Source organism: Zootoca vivipara, chromosome 8, assembly GCF_963506605.1.
Source record: "Zootoca vivipara chromosome 8, rZooViv1.1, whole genome shotgun sequence".
Taxonomy (NCBI): Eukaryota; Metazoa; Chordata; class Lepidosauria; order Squamata; family Lacertidae; genus Zootoca; species Zootoca vivipara.
This window is the reverse complement of record NC_083283.1, coordinates 8939061-8959815: the sequence shown is the minus strand read 5'-3', so window position 1 is coordinate 8959815 and position 20755 is coordinate 8939061. Positions and strand designations below refer to the sequence as shown.

At 42.9% G+C, this 20755-nt stretch overlaps 1 protein-coding gene across 5 annotated transcripts in view; it reads right to left on the bottom strand.

Annotated features, from left to right (window-relative positions):
* ZFAT (zinc finger and AT-hook domain containing) overlaps positions 1–19327 on the bottom strand; it is a 110923-nt gene extending 91596 nt beyond the window's left edge. The window contains exons 1-3 of one of the 5 annotated variants that reach the window (XM_060277597.1): positions 19212–19327; positions 10019–10091; positions 8276–8358 (exon numbers count right to left, since the gene is read on the bottom strand). The gene's annotated coding sequence lies outside the window, so the exon portion shown is untranslated. The other 4 variants (XM_060277596.1, XM_060277598.1, XM_060277595.1 and 1 more) reach the window with 4 other exon arrangements.
* Between the last annotated feature and the right edge of the window lie 1428 nt (positions 19328–20755).

The following is a 20755-nucleotide window of genomic DNA, read 5'->3' as shown; positions in this document are numbered from 1 at the left end:
AGAGGATTCGGCACCACCAATACAGCTGACAAGCTTCTGTTGAAGTGTTAGGAAACAGGTTTCAAAGCTTTCTCCAGTAGGAAGCAAGATGGGGCCAAAACCCCTGGCACAATCTTGAATTCCAGCTCTCGCTGATTATCCTAAGATTCACCTCTATATAGGGAAGTCTGGGAGCGAATGAACAAGTAGGAACCGAGAAACAAGAAGGAAACAAGGGACCACTTGCAAAGCTGTGGGAGGGATTTTGATAGGTGTGAAGCTCTGCTCACCTAACAACCGTGTGGTTGCAAGCAGCTTCACCTGTCAAATTTGGCCCATGAGGCTGATCCTGATTAGGACTTGGCCCACAAACCCAAAAAGGTTCCCCATCCCTAAAATAAAACCATCATTAGGTGTGCAAAAAACCCCTGCACTTCCCTCCAGTCATATATTTCAATTAAATTCCATGGACCATTGGAAAAAACTCTATTATTTCATAAAGCACAAGTGTTGGAAGGGACCCTGAGAGTCACATAGTCCTACCCCTTGTAATGCAGGATTCTCAGCTAGATCAGGGATGAGAGATGGCCACCTAAACTCTGCTCTAAAAACCTTCAATGAAGGAGTCCATAACCTCCCAAGGGAGACGGTTCTACCTGCTACTGAACAGCTCTTACTGTCAGAAACTTCTTTCTGATTAGTTGGAATCTCCTTTCTTGTAACTTGAATCCATTGGTTCAGGTACTAGTCTCCAGAGCAGGAGCTTGCTCCACCTTGCATGTGACAGCCCATGAGATATTCAATGGGTATCATGTCTCCTCTCAGTCTCCTCTTTAACTATACAATCAGGTGATGCAACGCTAAACCAGAGATGAGAAACCCATGGCCCTCTAGATTCCGTCCAACAATTCCTCCCGACATCCCTGACCACTGGAAATGTTGATGGTCCAGCAACATCTGAAGGCCACAGGCTTCTCACCTCCCGGCTAAACAACCCAACCCATGTGCTCTCAGATATAAACACTCAACATTCCTCAAATCAAACAAAGGTCCTGAATTTTTCAATAAAATAAAAATAAAAACTCTGGATACTTGAAATGGAAAATTTATTCTGATCACAAAAAGTGACACAATCCATTCATCAATGCTCCCCATCAATATTGCTCCACCAAATTTGAGGTGACACTTCAGAGGGAAGGATCAGAAGGGGATCAGCAGCGCCTTGGCTCACAGTCACTGACAGTAGTACGATCAAAGGAGTTAGCAAGAGGCATTCATCTGAACAGGTGTCAGGCAAGCAAATGAACCTTGTAAAAGACCAGGTGGGAACCAGCTGTTAATCCTGCATGCCCTATTTCAATAAGTATTCCGTCATTTGTTATTAGATTAGTTTGGCATGTTTGATTTAAATGACAGTCCTATAACTTGTATCCTTTTTAAAATTATCATTGCTAAACCTGTCAGGTAGAAGCGTCCTGTTAAATAATAGGAAATGACAACAGCAGTTCATTAAAAAAAAATACTCAAGTTTACAGATATCCATGGGTTATTCAGTAACGGCCAAAGAGTTGGGGGTAGGGGGAGAGAGAAAAGGGAAGATGCTCGGGGGAAATCCAGGTCATCTCTTTAGGCTTTACTCAACAACCCTTGGATACAAGTTATAGGACTGCCACTTAAGACAAACAAGCCAAACTTGTCCCCAAAATCACTGGGACATTTCTTCAAAAGTGCAAAAAAATGAGATAGTACAAGTTATCCACGAAAAGACACCTACCCAAAGAAATCTGGCACTTGAGTTAAGCATTTTCTAGGTGAGTGAACACATCTGCATGAACAGCAGGCTCACAAAGAAACACAGATGTGTACATTTTTTAAAAAAATAGAATGAGGAGACCAGAAGCAAATCATTTGCCATCTTCATATTTATAGATTGCTGGTGGTACACAAGTAGTTCTTGGTCAAGGTTGGACTGAGGAAACTACATGCAGTCTAATAAACTGACCTTTTATTTTATATATATATATATATATATATAATGACCAAGTGTAAAAAAGCAGGAATTATTTCCAAAAACACACTCTACCCAGTAATTCCACAACTAGAAATCTGGAAAGAAATGTGATATTTCATGGAGAGATAATCACATTGTATTTGACTAATTAGGCTGCTCTTAAAACTTTCTATGAGAAGCCACTATTAGAACTTTCTCCTTTCACACAAAGAAAAAATTTGCAGCAAACAGTAGATGCATGCAAGAAGCAGTTGTCATCACTTCTAGCAATCCTTTTTCATCATTAGGCCTGCAATCCTTGCACTCTGACACAATACCGTGTTTCTCATATTATAAGACATGTCTTATATTTATTTTTTCCTCAAAAAAACACACTATGGCTTATTTTCAAGGGATGTCTTATTTTTTTCCTCCTCCTCCTGCCGCGGCCGACATTGCTGCTGCGCCTATCACTATGTCTTATTTTCGGGGTATGGCTTATATTCCTTGAATGCTTAAAAATCCTGCTATGGCTTATTTTATGGGTATGTCTTAAAATATGAGAAACAGGGTAGTTAGATCCCACTATACCTAAGATGACTTACTTCTGAGATATTTTTATTGTTAACAGAGTCATCTTGTCTCAGCTGCACTGAACAATATGTGGAAAAGCAAGCTAGAATAGATAGATAGATAGATAGATAGATAGATAGATAGATAGATAGATAGATAGATAGATAGATAGGAAGTCAGGTGTGTATATTTCATTAAGGGTCTCCCAAACACCCCCAGCCCCAACAATTCAAGCACTGGCCTTGAGCATGTAACGTGGCTTTTTCTTATTCAAAAGCATTTTTTCTTTGGTTTCCTTTTTTATTTTTCCTAACAGGTCACTCAAGAAGCAGTCCAAGTCTGCAGTTCTACTCATGGAACAGACTTCTGTGGGCACAACAGAATTTCCCCTACTGTGCTATCAGCTCAAAATCAGCTCCAGAGGGCTGGGGGACCCTCCAGATCAGATTTTGGAAGCACACAGACAAAGAAGAAGAAACAGAAGTCCCTGTGTGCAAGCAAGACTTAGCCCAGGCAGCACTCTGGAAAGAGGCCCTGGCTGCAATCCTGTGCACACTTTCTTAAGAGAAAGTCCCAGGGAACTTATTGACCCTTCCTTTCCAGTAAGCAGATATATTATTACACATTCTTCTTCCTATGTTATCTGTGGTAAACCATGTGTAAACTAATTAAATCTTTAGATAAAGTGTACATATTTCATTTTTTAAAGAAAGTCTAGGGAAAGTTCCTGCGTTAACAACTACAAACTGAAAATCTGGATAAAAATATTACACCCATTCATTAAATAGCTTTTTAAAATAACTATGAAACTGACATTTTGCCACCAATAGCAGGTGCAGCAGACAATCACAGAGGTGTGGTGGGGGCCCTCATTTTTGAGTGCGAAAGTATGTAATTTCAAAGACTTAATTATTTTTAATTACATAGTAGGCGATAAAGTGGCGTTCCAGAAATTAGATTTCTGCAAGAAAAATATGAGGCTATTTTGAGAACAGTTTGGGGCAACAAAATCTAAATGCAGAATGCAAGAGTAAAATGAAACAGAAGTTACAGCTGCCTATTCAAAAAGCAAAGACTCCTTCTCACATTAACTTCAGTGGTTGGACTGGATGATTCTCAGAGTCCCTTACAACTCTACAATTCTATGATTCTCTGACTGCTGTTTCTTCTTCCCAGTCTGAGACTAGTGACAGATATACCAGGTTCAATCAAGGCAAGGGGTTATGGAGGCTGGTCTGTTTGAAAGGGGCACACCACACTGCCATATTTCAGCCAGAACTGCCCACACATTCATTTTCAAAGAGGAAATAACTCCAAGATAGTGGTAGATCTCCCAACAGTAAACAAACATTCCACTGTTGCTGTTCTTATACAAATCTTACAACAGCAAGAACACTTGGAACAGGAGATCAGGTGCAAGCCTACCATTGAAAGGAACATCTAATTTTTTGGGGGGTGGGGGTTACGATGCACTTGGGAGAAATTCTATGCTTGCTCCTTGCAAGTAGTCTTGCTTCTGAATGGGGTTTGGATCTGCCATAATTTTATGCCATCTTGTTTTACGCCAGCTTCTTGTGTATAGGATTACTCCCTTGACTGTATGAAATGGTTTACCATAGTGTGTATCTTTTGAAAACTGCAAATAATAGCTACTGCCTCCCACACCAAGACTTCAGTAGGTGATGACGTGAAGTTCGATCCATTCCACCCATCACGGTTCCACCAAAAATTTCTCCTCCAGAACTGCTATTTCAATCAGAAAGCAACCTTCCTTCCCAATGCAAATAGCACTTGCATATCAACCATATTTGTTGGGACGGGACAGGGAATAAACTTTGCTTCATCATCCGCTATAGTACTTTCAGGGGCCACTGGCTGTTATTTGCAGTTTTTAAAAGATACACCTGTCATTGAGCAGTGTTTTTAATGTCACATATAGCTTGGGACTTTATAAACATTGTTGATGAGTGCTCACAAAGCCAGAAGTCAACACACTTATCCTATGTTCCAGCATTTCTGATTTCCTGATAACAACTTCAGGTGTGTGGGTTACTATCTGAGAGTGATTCAGAAAGCACTTCTGCTGTTTTGTATTTGATGGTAACATTTGAGAGAGGGAGGGGGGAAAACCCCTTCCTTAGACATTTCTTGGCCCAACTGCTATGTAGAACTTTCATTTATACAGGCACGTTTCGTACTTCAAGCATGCAAGCAATCTTTAACAGAAGTACAAAAACAAAGTTATTTGGCGATTTGAAGACTGAATTTCCTCTCAACAATGTCCAAAGCAAGTTTTAGGACCTATCTTATTAAGGACTTTGCTCTCAAAGGGTGCAAGTTTTCTTAACATAAAACAGTGCTGCTACTGAACACACAGGGTGAAAAGCTGTTTTATTCATAGGAGCACCCGGTTTGATGTTTATACTGTATGAATGATACAAAAGTTTAGTAGCATTTTCCCCTACTGGTTTCCAATTGCAACTACTCGTTTCAGACGAGTGTCCCCTTCCATGACATCATAAAGTGATGTACAGAGTTTGTATAAGAATATCAAGGTCCAACAAGGCGGCGACAAAGACAGCCTGAAGGCAGAGGAGAAACACACCTTTTGAGATGTGTGAAGATAAAACAAAAGGAGGGTGAGTTGGTTGGGGATTGTCAGGGGGACTCCCTACAGGGAGCCTCCCCCCATCATGCAGACCAGCACTTCGCCCAGCGAGAGCGGTAGCAGCGGGTCAGGAGGAAGCGGAATGGAGGGAAGGCTCAGCGAGGCATCAGAGCCCTTGCACCACTCCAGCCAACTAGCGGAGGAGGGAAGGCTCAGTGATGTAGCAGAGCCCCAGCACTGCCCTAGCCAACAAGTAGAAGAGGGAGCACAGCCTCTTCCAGTGCCTGAATTAAGGCGCGCACCCAAACACAGGGCCAGAGGGCGGCGTTTTGGGGTGCCCAGGCTATTATGCTGGCCCTGAAGCAGAAGGGCGCCATTGCCGGATTCTGAGAGTGACTAGGAGGTCATGTTTTCTGCTATCTCTGCACTGTAAATAGTATGCACAATAAAACCCTTAAAGACAGAACGGACTGGAGTGTCTTTACTCGGGAGTAGCCGCAACAATCCCCTGAGAGCGATGGATAGGATGGTTGAAGCAGTGCTGAAGGAAGAAAAGACCAGGAAGGCCACAGAAAGTAAAAGAAAATCAACTAAGTAATATATCCTGCTAAGAGAAGAAAAGCAATTGTGGAAATAAAAGTGAGACCTGGTGTCAGCTACAATAAAATGAATAAAAGAGCACTCTCTTCTTTGGGGAAAAATGCTATGGGAACTGGCCACAACACAGGATGACATTTTAGACCACAGAGAGGTCTGAGTAATTGTATCTCTGTTTGAGATTTACAGATTTTCTTGGGAGATTAAGTTAATATGAATAAGCAATAGATGCCCAACGTTATTATTTCCCTATTAAAAAAAAGTTTATCAACTGTATAACAAGAATGCCACTTTCTATCTAAAAATTGCCAACAGGCAACCCACCTGCCAAATCTGGTCCCAAAGGCAATTTCAACATAGCCACTGGAAGTCTTACCAAATGTTAATCAATTTAAAATGATAGAATTGTAGAGTTGGAAGGGATCCAGTGGTCACCTAGCTGCATCAACTTACACAATTTCAATCACAAAGAGAAGTAAAACAATGCCAAGTTATAACTAAAGGAACAAATATCTGTTTATTACAAGTCCCCTTTTGGGTGCAATTTGTAAACTTTTATAAACTTGCACATTTGATATTCCACAAAGCTCAATTGGTTAGAGCATGGTGCTGATAACATCAAGATTGTAGGTTCGATCCCTTTACAAGACAGCTGCATATTCCCAGCTGCTCTATAACTGCGGTGGCCAACTATGACGCCTGACTACATGCAAAGAGCCATGTTTGCAGAACAAAACTAAACCCCTTAGCTCACAAAACATGGTAGAAGAACATAATAGGCCTAGATTTTACAGAAGCTGGACATCCCTTATCAAGATTTATCACCCTAGATTAGGCATCCCCAAACTATGGCCCTCCAGATGTTTTGGCCTACAACTCCCATGATCCCTAGCTAACAGGACCAGTGGTCAGGGAAGATGGGAATTGTAGTCCAAAACATCTGGAGGGCCGAAGTTTGGGGATGCCTGCCCTAGATTAATCCCTACTATGGAAGATTATAATAATAAAAACCAAGATGCACAGTGGCTGCCGATCAAGAGGCCTGCAAGATAAAGCCAGGGATAATCTGTCACCTGTAGAGCATATATATCCTGCAGGGCACCTTGACATCCAAGTTGTTGTGCAGAAATTGGGAAGCATTGTACTGCCCTAACCTAAGTGTGGCAAAAAGCAGCCTTTTGGAGTCTTACTCATCTTTCCCTGCATCATCTCAGTGGCTTGCTGGAAGGAAGAACAGCATGCTAGGGCAGATGACAGCAATCGTTCTGATGACGCCAAAACACGCTCACATTCAAACTGTCCTAGAAAATGAGTCAACTCATCTTCTGCAGCTGAACTATTGCCTCTTAAACTGTACATTCTGGCGAGCAAGGAGGCAGTCCTTTAAGCAGCAATATAATTCAGGCTGAAGTGCAAAGTTCCGGTAACTCAACATGAAAGACTGCTTCTGTGAGCGTTCCAAAGAGATCAATACATATTCAACCATGAGAGGCCATTTACATGATAAAGATGTTAGGAACATCATTATGCCCAAGCATGCCAATTAAGAAGCAACTTCCAAGTAGGGATACAAATCATGATCATCTGTTTCTGGCTTTCAACAGCCGGCATTCATCCCACTCATGCAAAATCTCAATCAAAGTTCTATTCTGCCAGTTAGCAGACAGAAATTCAAAGGCCTCAAAAGGGTAAGCAGGGCTTTTCCTGTATCTTTTAAAGGACCACAATTGCTTTTAGCAACCACACAACTAAAACCCTAGCTTACAAATTTTAACTCGAAGTGGCAATTGTAAGTTATTTTAATATACTGTTATTCTGTTAGCCCCAATTGATTATATTTTGCCAAAGAGTTTGAAAAAAAAATGCTAGTAGCTTGTTATGACGAGTATTTGCAGGAATGCTTTTTCTCCTAAAAGTCTGTTATTAGTAGACTCACAGTGATGCTCTGTCTGCAAAACCACCCTGTGTGATAGGCAAGCCTAAGAGACAATACAAAGTCACCCAGTGTATTGCATGACTGGGTGAGGATTTGAACATGGGTCTTCTTGGTCCAAGCCAAGAACACTAACCCTTAATTGCTTCTTACAGAAAGCTGAAGCTTGACTCTCAGCACAATTTCTTTACTAAGCGTATCAAAAGGAACAGCCACCACCCAGTTGTAAAACACAACCTTTGTGCATAAAAGGCCCCGGGTTCAAATCCTGGCATCTTCATTAAAAGTCCAGATAGCAAGGCTGAAAAAGAGATGCTGGAGAGATCATGGACCCACAATTTGACAATATGCAGCAATGTCATATGCTCATACATTTAAATGTTCTTAATATTTCGAGAACAGAGGTGGCCATTTCTGGCACTAACTTTTATACGACTTTTTCAGTGGAGTGGTTCCAACTCTGTCAAGTTGATTTCGCAAGTTCTCTGTTCATCTTCTACTGTATACCCCTATTAATTTTAGAGGACAAACATTTTCGTTACCCCACCCCACGTGAAGTGACCCTCCAAACCTCCAAGCCACCCTCTAAACTTACCAACATACTGTTAGGGCTGTTTTCTTGAATCTTGGAGTCTTCTAATACAACTTGCCACAAACCAACATCCAGTAGTCTGCAACCTACAGAACAGAAATACATTCTTCAGTGCCAGTTGTCTGTCTTTAAAGTACCCATGCAAATATATTTGTGCACATCTCAAGAAACAGCAAGTCAAAAAGTGTAAAATTGCATCATCTGTCTTGCTTCTGTCAGGCCACACGCCAAAGATGCAATACGCACCTACCAGCTGTTGAAAATGTCCCTAAGGCCAAACCCCAGGTAGTTTCACATATTTTTTAAAAATAATAAGACTAGATTAATATCTCAGTTGGTTAGACTGCTGTGCTGATAATGCTGATAATGTTCCTGTATGGGACAGCTGCACATTTCTGCATTGCAGGATATTTTGGACTAAATGGTCCTCAGGATCCCTTCCAACTCTACAATTCCATGATTTGCAAATACTGTACGTAATTTATTTCTGCAACATTTTATACTCAGTCTTTCCTCAACAAGTCCAAAGCAGCTAAGTTAAAACAATAACGTAATCGCAGTTACAATTTCACAATTCAATAAAGCAGCCATAAAAGCACTAAAATTTAAAAATAGAAAGCACCCTCCTATTAAAAAAAATGATTTAACTGCAGCAATTAAAACCACTTCAAAAAGAGAACAATTATTTATGTCCTTTTCTGGAAAAGGAAGGCTTTGACCATCCTATGGGAAGCCATTAGAGAGGAAAGGGGATGAGCATCCCTCAGGCAGAAAATCCAGGACTGGAAACAACCGGCGGAAAGCTCTCTCTATGGTCCCAGCTGGGTACAATTCTCAGGATAATGGGACACATAGGAGGGCCTCAGACAATTATCTCAATGGGCAGGCAGGTTCATAACTTGCTTAGGATGGGGGTGTCTTGGGAGAACATCCCATTTTATTTTACTCTTAATGCTAGAGTCTAACCATCAACTATCTAAATGTTAGACAATAAAAGCAAGCAAAGAACCCGCTGATGAGTAGGCTTCCTTGCAGACAGCTGTATCAAGCTCTCCTGTTTAAAATCTGGTCTTGCCCTTTTTAAAATCTAGGTACCGTGTTACTCTAGAGTAGCCGTTCACCAACCTGGATTACAAAGTTTTGGATTACAACCCCCCCCCCCCCCCGAGGACCGAATCAGTCTTAAATTTGTTTTAATACCTTCCTGTGCGTATCTGGGCACAATTCAAAGCATGGCCAATGTTTCTGTTGTTGTTTTAAAGGAACTGTAAACTAAATCTGAACTTAATACAAACATAAAGTATCCTTGAATTTATGGCCTTCTTAAAACGTGTGAAATCTGTTTTACTTTGTATAGAAACAACTGAAAGGAAAACATCCTTGCCAGTCATTATACAAGCAACATTATCATCTTATAACATAGAGAGGGAAATAAATATTTTAAGAGGTTTAATAAAGGACACTCACAGAGATGACCTTAAAAGGAATTCCAGGGAGACTCGTTTGCAAACACAAATAAATAATGGGTTTGCTTTGCTTTTTAAAAATCTGCTTTAAAATGTAGAAAGGTTTTGATTTTGAGGTTAATGAAGTTAATTATTCTGCTTTTTAAAAACAGGAAGGTCGAACAGCATTGTTTTGGAGAAACCAAAAATAGCTTTCCTGAATGTAAACAACGTGCAAAGACAGCAATGCACACAGCCCAGTAGCACAAGTTCAGATCCTTGAGTCTAGTGAGCTCCTCACATGTGTTTGTCTGTGGTCTGTTGCAGCCTTTACTCCCTGTACAACCTTCTCACTTTCTTTTCAGACAGCTGATCTGTTGACAAAGGGGGATGGGAGAGAGAAAGAAAGCTAGTCTGTGTATAATTCAATTTGTGCATATTATGTTACACAGCTTAAGAAACAGCTACATTTATTATTAATATTTAACTGTGAGGTATGTAAGTAGCTAACATTTGCATGTTTAGCATTTGCATTTCTTCTCCTACGTATTCATATGCTAAGCAATAGTGAAGTTCCGGCTTGCAGAATAGATGTGTGTTTGCCTTTTAATCCTAAACACAAGGTGGCTAGTAGAACAGTCTAGGTCTGAGACACTTTGAGGCTCAATGCTGGGCCTCGTATATTGAAGGTGTAGCAGGTCAATCTATATATATATACAATCTAGTGTAAAAAAAAGACCGGCGGAGGTAGCGGGTGCCAACTATTTTTTCCCATGGCTTCTAAATTTCCCTTCTGCCACCGAGTTTGCTGTCATGCCAACAATGGCTTCTGTAATATTATGCACCAAATGCTGTACCACAACATGATACATGACACCACCAAAGCGAACCACCAGCCTACTCAAAAGGTCACATGGAGCAGGATAGCAAAATTCTACCCTGCAATTCTGTGGCGATGCCACACGAATCCAACAAGGAAAACTTGTAAGCAAAGCGGCCGAGAAGATGCCAAAGTAGTAGCAGATAAAGGGGAAGGTCTCGATGGATAGCTTGGTCTGTACAGCAAGAGACTCTTAGCCTGGGGGATCATGGGTTCAAGCCCCACATTGGACAAAAAGGCTCCTGCGTTGCAGGGGGTTGAACTAGTTGATCCTCATGGTCTACACAATTCTGTGATTCTGTGGAAAAACTAAAAGAAAGAAAGGCCATTTGTAAACTACAAACAGTTTTGAAAGGGAAAGACGCATTTCAGCTTAACTCTAAATTGTATTTTGGCATGTTTTATTTTGTGTTCTTATCCCTCAGTGCTGGTTTCGCTTATTCTCTACTTTAGTCGTCTTCAGGTAGTGTTCTGAGGAATTTCCTCATAAGCTAATCAGGACTCAAATACTTAGTCATAAACTTTAATTTCGGTGGGTTCACTCAGTGTATTTCGTTGAATATCACCCTTTAAAAAAACAAAACCTGTCGACGCAACCACTCCTTCCCTTCTTGCATCTTTCATTCAGCTTCCGTTCTTTAAAAACACAATGAAGTTTCCAAGCTGCCTTACTCTGTGAGATTCAAAACAAAACGCCTCTGAGGAAATTTCGGACATGGAACAGAAATGCTGTCTATGTCACTGATCATTAATATTTTGTTTTCCTTTAATCTTTCTAACTTTCACTTCAGTGTAAACTCAATTACCATTACTTAGGAACAAGATTAACCACAGATTCTGCTGCAATATGGGCACACAGATTGCAAAGAACAAGGCCCTATCTAATGAATGTTGTAAAATTACAAGGAATTCTTGGCACTACTTCACTCTTTCTTCAAATGTCTCCCTCAAAAATTATTTATTCCATGAAGCCCTTGCACAGCCCTCTCCGGTCCTCCTTTTATCATCTCCACTCCTATCAAAACATCAGACTGGAAGCTCCTTGGGACAGAGCCCTGTATCTTTTTTGCTTTCGTTCCAGAGCTCCATGTCCCAAGTAAATAAATTTCTATGCAGTATTGATAAGATATTAAGTCATGTCTTGGAGGTTTTCCAGTTATGCTCGTGTGCAAAATTAAGGCCAAACTTGTGCTTCTCCAAAAGGGAATCAGCTTAGTCGATTGTGAATTGTGCCACGTGCCAGCACAGGATGAAAAATCTGGCAGGAACATACAATCTTGAAAATTCTAAGGTGGTTTAGCCTTCACGGTCAAGGAGAAAGCTTGAAGATGCAGAAGTAATTGCTTAGAAAACAGAGAAAAGCCAAAGAGACATTTGCTGTATAATTAGCTTTGAATTATATGGCTTTTAATTTGTATGAGCTCCATCACCTATAACACAACCCATTCCTTCCTTCACACCACCTCTGTCCTTACCGCAATGTCCAAATTTTGCAGCAACTAGGCCCCGAGATGAAAACCATTTACAAATATATCATGGTTTCACAAAGCTAGTGATGTGAAGCTACACCACTCACCCATGATCTAAAAGGCCAAATTCCACCTCAGCTGTTATGAACTCTCAAAGCAATTTTGGGCTACACGGTCTTATTTTGTCATCTGCAAAATCTGAAAAATAAACCTCATACGATTATGATGAGCAAGGCTTTCTATAGCACTTCACACAGTGCAACTTCTGCATAAACCACTTTTTAACCACGTGCATCATCCTACCTGCATGCAGTATTTGAGTTATGGCAGATAAGACTTCGAGTGCCCTGTTGTACAAAACAAAGGCATAAGTATTGGCATTTTTAAAATTCCACTGATCTCCGGAGACAAGCAGGAGCCTCACTCAAGGATAAAGACACGTGTAGATCACGAGCAGGTTGTGCTAAGATGATCACATGCAACACTTGCTCATTCTCCTTCAAGCTTTAAGATCTAACACTAACTATAGGGAGGAAGACAGTCCTGCATTTTGTACCCAGAGTGCTGCACTTTAGAGGCTGTACAAGTAGTTCTCGCTCTCCCATCTGTCAAGAGCTATTGACCAACTAGATGGGAGAATGAGCACATCACAAATGCTGTTTTGTGTTAAACAAGGCAGTACTATGAAGTGCTAGCATGCAACTATGGCCCTCAGCCCTAGAGAACACTTTGAACAATCCCTCAAAAAAAAAAAAAAAACCAGCAAAAGTGTAACTGGCGGGAATGGTAACACAACAAAGAGAGGAACAACAGCAAACAATACAGGTTGCGGCTAAGCAACCCAGAATAAATTATTGCAAAGTTGCACAACCCATGCCTCTCCTCCCACATCTATGGAAATATGGCATTGCCCCTGCAATTTATCCTAGCATTTGAGAGATAAAGGCTGCAATTAAATATGTACCTAACACTAAGACTTGCCAACTTCCACATGAGAGCTGGCCCAATTTATTAACTCCCACTAAAAGCAAGAGATTAGAAAAGTTGCGAGCCAAGTGGTTAGGGAACTCACACAGACTTGAAGAATATTCAAGAAGTGAAGTCACCCCTTTTGTTGAACCCTCTTATCTCCCAAATGCCTCATCCAATTTACCTCAAGTATTCCAGAAACATTCTAGCACTAAGATAAATATTACACAAGGTTTCAGGCAGCAAGTAGGGGTAAGCAGGGGGGGGGGAATAGATAGAAATCGGGACAGAAAGAATTTCTGACCCACAAGTACCTATCAACTTTGATAGCATTCGTATAAACTTAGAGACAGGGAACTGGAAAACTGCAGGACTTCAAGAAGGTCCAAAACTCATTAAGCACTGCCCCCACATCTTCAATTCTCCCTAAAAAGAAGTAAGATAGACTTTAAGTCAGGTAGAAATACCTCCTAGAGTTCACGTATTCTTTCTCCAAAGTAAACACCTGGTGGTGATTGGAATGTTGTCACTAATGTTAAATTGTTTACAAGCGTTGATTTATATAGAATTGAGTTTACAAAATCCAGAGGCTTGGGGCGGAAAAAATTCTGGTACTTTATTTTCCTGTGCAGAAATTCCGTTTTTGTGAGCTCATTTGCAGAAAATGAATGGATGCCAATTGCAAATACAATACTAGGCAAGCTTGGAATGTAATACTTTTTTTGCTTTGTCTAATAAATACAAGCAAACTGATCATGCTAAATTAGATCACACTCCAGCATGTGAGAATATTTTCTTATGCCAACCGATTTTTTTCCCAATGAACGCTATCCTAATGGGAAAAAAAATCTCAAATCAGTCCCGCCCCGCCCCCGAATATCCACATCACTGTGCTTTAATATATTGCTGCCTCTTGAAGAAAGCTTGAGTTGCATTTTTGAGACAGGAATGTGAGATGCGTCCAGGACAGGGTAGATTTCGAAGGCAGGCATTGAGAAAAGACGCTTGGCAACAACTCCCTGGTAACTGTCAACTGGAGGAACTGCTTGAACACTGCAGCAGAAAGTGGCAAATTTCTACGACTTAAGCACTCTGACATCCCCATCTTTCTCCTTTTCAGCTTGGAAAAAAACTGTTTGCCGTTTTCCCTTCTACAGTATTGCCATCTGTCCCACTGACCACCTTCCCTAAGTTTTCTTCAGATTCTCTCTGTGATGTTGGTGTTCCACAATTTTTCCCCCCAGAAATGAGCATGTTTATTTCACTTGCATTTATTAAACAGAAACTGCCAAGTTTTTCTAATACTGCAGTTGCAGTTGCAACCCATTCATTGTTATGAATGAACTTATGAAACGGAAAAGCTTTGACAGGAAAAATAAAGCGCTCTCTCTATATATATGTATGTGTGTGTGTGTGTGTGTGTGTGTGTGTGTGTGTGTCCACCCCACCATAAGCTAGAGCCATAGTTTCAACCCCCAACAAGTAATTAGCACATTGATTTAACCTCTGGGCTGTTCCCCATACAACTCTGGTTTGAAAGAAGCTGATTTTAGGATTCATTCACACAAGCATTAACTCTGAGAAATGCCAGTATTTGGAATTTGCTCATGGAAGTGCCACAATAAAGGATTCCCCAGAGCAGCTGAAATTCCAGCTCTGTGAAGAACTTTGAAGTGCTCTCGGGGTATTTTACTGTGAAACATGTGCAAACATACTTCGTGCAGTGAAGTGGCCACGCCTGAGGGGCAGGGAGAGAGGGAGAAAGAATTCTCTTTCCCGGAGAGGAGATGGTTGCTAAGGCAGAGTCCCAGCCACTGCTTCATTCACCTCCTGGAAACCAATACAAGAAACAGTAGATGAGAGAGACTGTGCAGATTCTTCTCCATTTGCCCTCCCTTCCCCACAATTGCACGGCAGTATTTATTCTTAAGAAATGAACAGGTATTTTACTCTAGTACAACTGTTGTTTTAATATGGTGATGTATGTAGATGTCACCTGAGAACAACCTGAAAGCTGAACTTTCCTCCTCATACCACACACTGTTCTAGAAACACTGTACGCATGGATAACACTTTCAAAAGGTTTCACTTACGCATGTATATAATCTAAGCCGGAAGTGAGGAACCTCCAGCCCCCAGGCCACTCCTGTCCCACCCGGAGTCCAACTTGAACCACCAGGCTGTTTCCCCAAAACTATGCCCATGCACCCATCGGCTGACATCACTCATGATGTCACCTAATAGGCGCTAGATAATTGTTAAATCCTGCATTGGCTGGGTACGTGTTCCCAGAAGTGCACATCCAAACTGAGCAGGAATGCATCCCCACTTATCAGCTGAGGAGCAGGGGCCAATCCTGCTCAGTTTGGCCGGTTTCCATGCAAACACCTCCCTGTTTCAAGGAAACGGGCTTCCTCTACATCTTTTAGGCAGTTTTCCATGAAAGCCTGCATTTGATCTCCTGCCAAAATAGCAGGACCCTCCCATTTTTAGCAGAATATCCCAAACAGCATCCTTCCGGATTCAGAAAGAGAAGTGCATCAAAGTCAGCTAAAATGGAGGGTTTTTTCTTTTTTTAACCACTGTTTTAGCAGGGGATTCTATGCAACTCTCTGCTAAAATGAAGGAACAACCCCTCCCTTTTAACAGCCCACAAGGTGCTTTTAAGTCCCAACTCTGGGAGTTCAAAGTACTGCAGCACAAGATGTCATTGATGCCTTGCGAGTCACACATTGGCAGCCTTACATACCTGCCGGGTATGATCCTGATAACGGTCTGGCCCACGTAGACAAAACAGGTTCCCTACCCCAATCTAGACTGTACCCAAACTCCCATTTCCCACACAACCCAACTGTAACTGATGCAACCTGCTCCCAACTCAATTATGTCCAACACAGAAGATAAAGGAACAGCACATTCTCCATAATGTTCAGTATGAGGGAAATCCCAATCTCAGGGCTGCTTGGAAGGCTGCAGGTGGGATAGGATGGAAAACTCTATTACATAACTACTTCCTCATATTCGTGATGCATGTACAAGTATCCCAACAGGCACTACCACTGAGAATATGTCTCACAGCAACACTATCTTTACTCTCAGCAAGTTAACCATCTCCTCAGATTTGAAAGGGACTAACAACATGACATATATGAAGAGCTGTGTATCGTACTGCAAGAGACTGTGTACTTTTTCCAGATCTCGTGAGTGAAAAAGTGCAAAAAAAAGGCCAATGTGAATAAAACCTCAAGGTTTTGAGAAAAGATGCTTATCCCACTTGCTTTAGAGAACGCAAACATATTTAGGCTAGTGACCTCCACAAACCCACTAAGGTCATAAGATCTGGAATGATCTGCTGAGTTACTGCCTCTTGCCCACACTTCAAGATGTGGAAGGCAGCTATGAAATTGGTGACATATTTTCGAGGAGCCCATTAACACACCACAGACGGAGCTTAATTTTTAACCCAGTTTGTTAAAAGGCCAATGGAATCTCCACTTTTTGCTTTCAATACCCCTTCTGAGGTTATGCCCTCCCTCATGTGACATGTTATTAGAGCAAGCAAACTCAACTTCGCTGTGTTCAGTCCAAACTGTTCTGGAAGGGAAAAGAGAAAGCAGTGCCATCTCTCAGCCTCCCCACAACTTCTTACAAACATAATTCTAGTCCTCGGGAATTGTGGGGTTGAGAGCGGGAAAAATCAGGCCAGAAAACAGAGATTTTACATAGCAGCTAATTGAACTAATTGTGTCCATTTTTTATTCAAATCAACAAACTGGATAAGCCTCCTGAGGAAAGCAGCTAGGAGGAAGAATTCTCTACCCTGATGTCAAAATGCTAAGAAGTTCGCTTTTCATTACTCTGTTGAGGTTTGCCATCACCAGCATTCTTTACTGCTGTTCTGCAAAACGAGACAGGGTGGGATAGCATTGAGTAAGCATGCTGACAAGTCTGGCAGGTTCAGGTAAGACTGTGCTGTGATGAGCTATCGGCTGATTGCAGAGAAGTCATCCTATGACTACAGCAATTCACATCTGTTCTCATTCTAGAGGTTTCGCACTTATTTCAAACAATCATCTACTTAGGTATACATGTGATTTCTTCATTTAGCCCGGTAAAAAACACACACAACATAAATAGAGTGGTTTCCTGATACAAAGCAGCAACTGCTCACATAGTGAACAGGCAACATCCACATCTTTAGATGCACAACTGTCAATCACCGCAGGCCTGGATACAGCACATCAAAATGAAGTAATTTCAATGAACCACAATTTTTATTTCAAAAAAATCCTGATCAGCAATGCTGCATCAGCAGTCACTCAGATTCTCCCTAAGAAGTGTACAGTCAGCATAAAGTTTCAGAAAGCAGAACCCAAGTTTCCAGCTCATGAGAAACCTCCTGTTTGCTATACGCTACGGCTCCAAGACTTCTCTTGTCTCATTCTTGCTTCCTCGCACAAACTCCCTTTCCTTCAATCCAACATTGCTTGCAATGCCCATGAAGAAACAAATCTGCTGTTTTAGTCCGTCCCTCCCTAACAGACATCATGGGCGCATACACACACACACACAGAGAGAGAGAGTGTCCGTACAACATCATCCATCAACAATCTTAAAGAAGTGACAAGCCTAGCTAAGGAAAGCAGATAAACAGGGAAGTGAAGAGTGTTACACAAAACTGTCACTTGATATCCGTCTTTTATAGAAACTATTCTGCTGGGAAGTTTGAGGGAAACACTCCGGATATCCCCTGCCCCACTTCCTCAATTCTACGGAGAAAGGGAAAGCTCTGCCAGCTGCTGGTTGTGCTCCTTTTCCCCAAACACCCAGTTGCCCCTAAAGGACAACTAAAGTGTCAAACAGCAATCATCAAGACAGGGTCCTCCAAAAAGATAATCAAAGGAATTAGAGCTGCCTTCCTTTACCTTTAGTAAGTACAGCTCAGAGCACGACAGAACTCTTTTGCGTCTTTTATCACCAACTCTTCCAACCCATCTATGACATTCCTCCCTAAAGAAATCTTGACAGCAAAGCAGGAAAAACATCTTTATCTCCCCACCGCATCACCCAATGCAACCAGAAAAGGATCCTGCAAGGCATGCAGACGTCAAGGCATGCATATATATTGTGTGTGTGTGTGTGTGTGTGTGTGTGTGTGTGTGTGTGTGTCTAAGCTTCCCCATAACATATATAGAACAGAGAACCTTTCTCAAACAGCACCCTTCCTTTTTGCACCAGTTCACTTTTCAGCAAGCCCACCCCACCTCACCCACCCCCACTTCACATTCCCTTGGCATCCTCAATGCCCAGAAACACTGCAAGAAAGAAGCTTGTCAACTTAGGTGGGAGCAGTAGTTTGGGAGGGGGAGGGGAGAGAGACAAGCACAGGACTGTTGGTACTTCTGCTGGGACACTTCGGACAGATATGGGGGCACTCTAGCATGGTGCCCGCCCTATAAACCCACCCACCCACCCCGAAAAAGAGCAGACGGGGAGACGAATATAGGTGCATTTCAATGTGGGGTTGTTCTTTTCTTGGGAGAAGTACCAAAAAAGGGGGGCATCTTCCTCCTTTTGACCCCACAAGATGGGGGACGGGACTACATGGGTCTCAGAGTTACACAGAACACGAGGCAGGCTGGCACCTTAGGGTGGTTATCCGGGCATTGGGGGGAATGGGACAAATTACATGAGGGGAAGCAGAAACTTCCTCATTTCAGTCTAGGGGCTCCTGAGGACAGGAGGAGAAGCACAGGGGTCACCCCTACGTGGGTGGGTGGGGGGGTGGCTGTTGCTGGTTTTTTTGCAGAAGTGCCAGAAAAAAGGGGGGAGGTCAGTTTCTGCTTTTGACCCCAATGGAGGGGGGGGGAGAGAACTATAGGAAACATAGGGGCCAGCCAGAAGCACCTAAGGATGTGAGGAGGGCTGGCCCCTTTGGGTGCTTATCTGTGTATGTAGGTTTGTGGGTGGGGGGGGGGCACATTACATGAGGGGACGCTCCCCCCTCCACGTCACCCCTATAAATTCAGGGGCTCCTGAGGAGAAGCAATGGGAAAAAGGTATCGGGGGGCAGAGGGGGGCACCCCTTCTATGCCCCCCACAAAGGCCCCCCCAAGGTGAGGAAGGGGGCGTGGCCACGGGGAACAGCGCACCCCACTCCTCCTCCCCGCCCGTACCTGCTGTGGGGGTGGGGGGTGCGGGGGGGGCTCGCGCGCTCTCCCCTCCCGCCCAATCCCCCCTCCCTCCGCCGATCCGGCCGCTGCCGCCGCTTCTCCTCGCCTTTAGTTTGACCTTTTTCCGTGCCTCAGCTTTCTCCCCGCCCTCCGGGTCTCTGACGTCAGCGCCCTAGCAACCAATCCACGCGCTGCCTTCCCTTCCTTCCTTCGCCCTCCCCCTCCGCGCGCACGCTTCGCCCCGCCCTCTTCCGAGCTCTCGCGCTCGCACGCCGGTGAGAGAGAGAAGGGGCGTGACGGAATGGGGGAGGCCTGTTCGCGTGAGCCCACGTGGGCGCGCGGGAGCCAATCGGAAGCGCGGGCTGGCGATAGGCGCGCTGGGGCGGCAGCGGCTCCTGGTTCTGGCCGCGCAGGGGCAAGAAGAGAAGGGGGCGTGGTGTAGGAAGGGCTTCCCTGATTGGAGGAGCGGGAGATGCGTGGGGGAGCGGGGCGGGGCTCGAGGTCCTGGGAAGTAAATAAGGAGTTCCTTGTTAGATGACTAGGCTGGGTCGGTATTTCTTCTTTCTGTCAGTGGGTGGGATTTTTTTTATTTCATTTTTTGCTTTCCGATTTTGACAGTGAGGCGCGCGCTTTGATGGACAAGAGAAGCTGTGTAGGCAATGCATTTTCAGAGTAATGCAAAAAAATAATAATAAATAGTACGTACTAGATAGATTGATAGGTGCACACATGCGTTTGCAGACTAATGCGGAAGTAATAGCACTTGCAAGATAGGTGCCGCATGCATTTTCAGAATAGTGCAAACATAATAGCACTCGCAAGATAGGTGCAGATTGTAAATTAATGCAAAATAGCAGTTCTTGCGAAAAGAAATTAGAAACGCACGCACTTGCTTTGAGCTGTGCAAAACCGGCGCCGCTTGCTTGAACATTTGATGCGCGATTTGCACAGCGCTCGTAGACAACATATCTGCGGCTTAGGCACATACGGTAGGCGCCTGCTCGTCTTGCTTAGCGCTCTTGACAACGCTCCTGTGTGCGTTGCAGAATGCGGAAAAGTTTGCAACATTCTCAGGGAAGTTTTGCAACTTTCTTAAGGGCATCGAGCATGTGATATTGCGTTAAGGTCGTCTGGTGCCTCAAGTATTGAAGCTGATTCCCGTGGGCCGTGAGGGGTGGGGGGAGGCGGGGTATAATAATAATAATAATAATAATAATAATAATAATAATAATATAGTAATGCTACAGTGCTAAGCATGCCTACCCATAATTAAATTATATTGAATTCAATGGGACATACACTCGGGACAGTGGGATTAGGATGGCAGCCTAAATTGGTTAAAATTAAATTTGTTTGTGGCCATGATGCATACCCTGAAGATCAAAGGTAGTATGATCTGCCATGTTGGGATCATAGAGTTGGAAAGGATCTGAGGGTCATCTAATCCATCCCCCTGCAATGCAGGAATCTAAGCTAAAGCATCCCTGACAGATGGCCATCCAACCTCTGGTTAGAAACCTCCAAGGAAGGAGAGTCCACGACCTCCC